The sequence below is a fragment of the Lathyrus oleraceus genome, chromosome 2 (assembly GCF_024323335.1).
Source record: "Lathyrus oleraceus cultivar Zhongwan6 chromosome 2, CAAS_Psat_ZW6_1.0, whole genome shotgun sequence".
Classification (NCBI taxonomy): domain Eukaryota; kingdom Viridiplantae; phylum Streptophyta; class Magnoliopsida; order Fabales; family Fabaceae; genus Lathyrus; species Lathyrus oleraceus.
The window spans coordinates 312,048,727-312,054,331 of NC_066580.1; the positions used below are offsets into that span (position 1 = coordinate 312,048,727).

Genomic DNA, 5,605 nt, shown 5'->3' on the forward strand with positions numbered 1-5,605 from the left:
CTCATCGAATTTCACTTTGAGTACTCTCTAGTGTGTGTCTGATTCTCCACCAGGATTGTTATCCCCAGCGAGTTTGGTTTTACCCTATTTGTCTGTCTCCCTGTGGATCATCAGTATTCCCCACAGATGGGTCTGTCTAGTAGCATCTCCTGTTAAAGGATTCACTGTGTCCCTAACAGATAAATTCAAAAAAATAAAGAGTCCTGCATCCATGCATATCATATCATACAATTTTCATTTTTCAGGTTCAAAATCTGGGTCTCCATGGTATTTAACCATCCCCTACTGCGATCCGATGAAAAATGCTATTTCATTTTCCTCTAGTGGGGGATGTTTAAATAGGGGCAACTGTCATACCCCAATTTTGGCCCTGAAAATTTTTCCCCATCAATCACTCGTTTGCATTCTTTCTTCATTCACCTTCATATCATTCATTCATGTTCATGTTTACTATTTCATATTTTTTTTACGTTTTTCACATTCCAAATTTACATTCATATTGTCTTCATTCACATTGAAAAAAAAATTCATTCATATTCAATAATTTCCACATACTCATTCATAGTTCGATTCCTTCGTTCATTCAAACAATCATTATCATCCATATCAACCAACGTTAATGCATTTCCAGCTCATCACTATGCTGCAATGTTAGATCAAACTAACCTAAATGATGCAAATTCAGTTTCTAGACAAGATATTCAAGGAAAATATGTTTGGTTCAATTGTTCCTGGTATTAATAGTGGACTAAATATGGAGAACTTGCAGCAAATGAATTCTGAGTAAAGAGATGTACCAATGGAAGATTTTCATGCGAGGAATTCTGGTCTCAATATGCTAGATGGTTCAGATAGTTTTAGTGGATTTCCATCTCTTCAAAGTGGGAGCCGGAGTGCACTTATGCAGTCTGCTGTGGCTGAAACTTCTAGTAGTGAAGTTGGTATTCAAGAGGAATGAAGTGGTCTAAGTTCCCGGAATACTGAACGTTCATTGCCAAACGAAGGACCTTTACCCAATGATAGCAGCAAACAACAATCAGTTTGGCCTGATGATAATTTGCAGTCAGTCCCCCATATAAACTCAAGGCCTATAACTCGTCAAGATGAACTTAGCAGGCCTAATTCCACTGTAAACTATTACGGTCTTCCTGGATTTCATCAGCCAAGTGTTGATACTGCACAGGAACAGCATAACAGGTTGCATGCAGATTCTTCTCAAAGATCAATTCCCCATATTACATAATGTTGTCTCTCCAATTCAAAGCAACGGCAACGAAGCTTATTTCTGTTCTGGAGCTGAAACAAAAAACCGGTGGAAGAACCAAAGTCCTTTTGGACAACGTTCCTGTTCACAAGTTAGCTGATATATTGGTTGCAAGTTTTAAGATGAGTTTTGAAGAACAACTATCTATGCTGGATTCAGTTGGCCCTAAATTAAGGCTTTCAAAAGCAACTGAGTTAGTTGATAGGCATTTATAGTCAATACGTGCAACTGAGAAAATTACACAGAAGGTTGAAGGTCAATTGTCAAAATTCTCAAAAAGAGTTTCTTCTATGACAGCACATGAGGGCTATAATAGAGGAACTTGGTGACTACGAGGATTTGAGAAAAGGCCGTGGATTTCGCTTCTCTCTCTCTCAACCTCGTCGTGAAACTATTCAATGGATGCTTAAAGTCAATGCTCATTATGACTTTTCACCTCTCACTGAAGCACTCGATAGGATCCTTCTAACCTTCCATTTCCAAAAGATAAGCCATGGATGATTCAGCTTGTTATTGTTACTTGCATCTCTTTAGATAAAGGACCTTCACCCTTTGATAGCCGGCATCTAAACAGACCTCAAACCTGCAACACAAGAACACTTGCTATGACAGAAAAAGATTTGGAGGCACCTGTTTGGGATTGTGTTATTGGTATCCCGTCATACTTCACCGACTTGCAGAGACGAGCTTATCTTGATACGGCAAAAATTGCTGGTTTAAAGCCTTTGAGATTGATCCATGATTGTACTGCAACTGCCCTTAGTTATGGAATTTACAAAACGAATTTTCAAAGCGAGGGTTCAACATATGTTGCATTTATCGACATTGGTCAATGTGATACTCAGGTCTGCATTGCAGCGTTTCAGTTCGGGCAAATGAAGATACTTTCCCATACTTTTGACAGGAGTTTAGGTGGGAGGGTCTTTAACGAGGTTCTATTTACTCATTTTTGCGGAAAAATTCAAGGAACAATACAACATTGATGTGTATTCTAATGCCAAGGCATGCATTAGGCTGCGTGCAGCATGTGAGAAATTGAAGAAAGTTTTGAGTGCAAATCCAGAGGCACCGCTAAATATTGAGTGTTTGATGGATGAGAAAGATGTTAAGGGCTTTATCACACGGGAAGAATTTGAGAGTCTCGCATCGGGATTATTGGAGAGAATTTCTAAACCTTGCAGCCAAGCATTACTTGAAGCAGGCTTGAATGCAGAGAAGATTGTTTCTGTAGAACTAGTTGGTTCAGGTTCTAGGATTCCAGCTGTAAGTACATTATTAACCTCTCTATTCAAAAGAGAGCCTCGTCGAAAGCTGAATGCAAGTGAGTGTGTAGCTCGTGGTTGTGCTCTACAGTATGCTATGCTCAGTCTCGTATACCGTGTGAGAGACTATGAGGTCCAGGATATTAGTTCTTTTTCATATGGACTTTCATCCGATGAAGGTCCAATTTCTGTAGGATCAAATGGTGTAATTTTCCCAAAAGGCCAATTGATTCCAAGTACTGCAGTTCTACAACTCCAACGGACTAGTTTTTTCCATTTGGAAGCTTTCTATCCGAATCATAATGAACTACCACCTGGAATAAGTCCCAAAATTAGTTCCTTCATGATTGTTCCTTTGCCAGAATCTCATGGCAGTAAGACAAGAGTTAAAGTTCGAGTTCAACTAAATCTGCACGGCATTTTCAGTATTGAATCAGCCACATTGATCACAGATCACGCGAATGATGATCATTCAAATTATGATGCAATGGATGTTGATCCCGAGTCTGAAACATCAGATAGTACCAATTTTGTTGCCAATGGCGCTGAAGATAGTAACAATCAGTCCGATTCTCCATAAAGTTCTGCTGATTGTTCAAAAAAAGATAAAGCTAACAGAAAGCTTCCTATTCCGGTGAATGAGAGTATCTATGGTGGAATGACAATGGCAGAGATTTGTGAAGCCCATGAAAAAGAACTCCAGTTAGCCCAACAGGATAGAGCAATGGCATACTCTCTTTCGCACATTCGAGAATGAGTGTTGGTCCGAACTCAAAATCAGCTACTCCTCTCAAGCATCATCACAATCGCGACAACAAGAGCTTAGGAAATGGTTTGTTAGAACGCTGGATGGCGAACAAGCCGTGGGAGATTCCAATGTCAAACAGGAAGAGTGAAGAGCTTGTTCCTATTTTTCAAACAAAACGGAGTGGCATGACAACTAGGATTTCATCTTTTAAAATTTGTCAGCAAACTCCATCCTCTTCCACTATAAACTCCGAATACATGAATAACGATAGCGTGATATCATCTTCATGTACATCTGGATCTCCATCTATTATGCCATTCAGCAATACTACTGTTATGGCGGAAGCAAGAGAGGAAAAAGATGTACCAAGCTACATGAGTCTGACAGAATCAACTAAGGCTAAACTCAAAGCTTTAAGGAGCTCTTCGCAGAATTCTAAGAGACTCACAATGGATGATTGCCTGTCTCATAACACAAATTCAACGTTTCTGAATGGATACAATAGCATAAGCAGTTCTGGTTCCGACCCTTCGGTTAACATATGGAAGGATTATTGTGCGGCCCTAGTACCAGGACGTTTCTGTCTGACACCGGAAATTTTGTTGATAGTGATTGGAAGTTGCAGAAGAGAATTCTCAACGTTGTGATGGAACCATGCTCTGATTCTGCCTCTGCTATCAGCCATACTGTATCTGCTTGCCTTTCTGATTGGAATTTCAACGGCAGGCTGCTTTCTATTACTTGTAATCGTGCACTCAGCGAAGTTTCTCTTGGAAATCTCAGATCATTACTCTCTGCAAGAAATCCACTTATCTTCAATGGTCAGTTGTTGGTGGGAAGTTGCATTGCCAGAACTTTAAGCAGCATTGCAAATGATTTGCTAAATTCTGTACAAGATCTAGTGAAAAATCCGGGATAGTATAAAATATGTGAAGACATCAGATTTGCATGAGGAAAAATTCCTAGACCTCAAACAGCATTCCAGTTGGATCCGCTCGATCATGATCCTACAATGGCCCTTTTCCATCATTTCGCGCAATTGAATCACGACAGCTCATACATGCCTGATAAAAATCTTGTTCGCGAGATAGTGAAAGGTTGTAAGGGTTCGCCGCTGGTGCTTCAGGTCATCCCTGGATCACTTTGTCAGCAGCCTTTTGAGAAGTGCTTGGATATATTGGAGGATATCAATCAGAAGGAGTACTTCATGGATATGGGACTTTTTCCTGAAGACCAAAGGATTCCTGTTACCATCCTGTAGCGGTGTATTCGTCGCTATATGATTTATTGATTAAACCATAAGCAAAGCATACAATGAATTTGAGTCGCCACCGCACTTTTATTTATCCAAAGGACTGGCTAAAAAGCGAACAAAAGCCTAAGAAGTTTTACACGTAGAAAACTAATAAAAAGATCAGAGAGTCTGGGTAAGGTGTAAATTACGCAATGGGAAGGTGTTAGGCACCCATCACGTCCTAGGTACTCCTAGGGAGCCCTTTTCACACTTGTTGTATAAAATGTTATTTGTTATGAAATATTTATTGTGCAAACATGAATGGGATGATGAGAAAAGAATGTACAATTTTATTATTTTTGTGTTCGAACGGATGAACCCGTTGCCTACGTACCTTCCATCAAAGGTAAGGATCAAAACGCCGTAGTTCGGCTAAAAGATTTCCAAAAAAAGTTTGTGGATTCAATTTTAAACAATAGCACTGAGGCTCTTCATTATCAATGGGAGAAAACTCGACCAAGACCAACATCCACCATGCGAGGATAGCTTCGACGTACTAGAGGGGTTAACCCTGTTTTCAGTACGGAAGTCTTATAGTCGACTCACTAAGGATAAGGTGAGGTTTACATCAACCACAAAGATAATTGAAACCTATGGCTAATGCATGAAAAGATTAACAATGGACAAAGCCAAAACAATTGAATGGGTGAAGTTAATTGATTGTGATTATGAAAGTGGAGTCAAAGTATGATTAAGATTGATTCAAAAGAAGTGTTATGAAATGGGGTTTGAAAAAAAGTCAAGGACTTGGGTCCAGGTTTTTTAATTTAAAAGCATGAAGATGTTTGCACAATATCAATGTCAAGTTTGTAATCAAGGTGTGAAAAGGTTTAGGACACAATGGGGATGAATGATGGAGATGGATTGTAAAACTTCTTAGAAGGTTCACCTCTTGAGATCATATAGGAGATGATTCAAGTGTGTCCTTTGGAATAGGCAATGAGCAATAATAATGTAAGCAAGCAAATGATACCGGATGCCACTCAATGGTCTTACTCCAATCTCACGAACAAAAGCGGATACCGGATACCAATAGA

The 5,605-nt window shown here is 39.5% G+C and overlaps 1 pseudogene; it reads left to right on the forward strand.

The window, feature by feature from the left end:
• Positions 1-1,783: 1,783 nt before the first annotated feature.
• Positions 1,784-4,251, forward strand: LOC127119267 (heat shock 70 kDa protein 16-like; annotated as a pseudogene).
• The last annotated feature ends 1,354 nt before the right edge of the window (positions 4,252-5,605 follow it).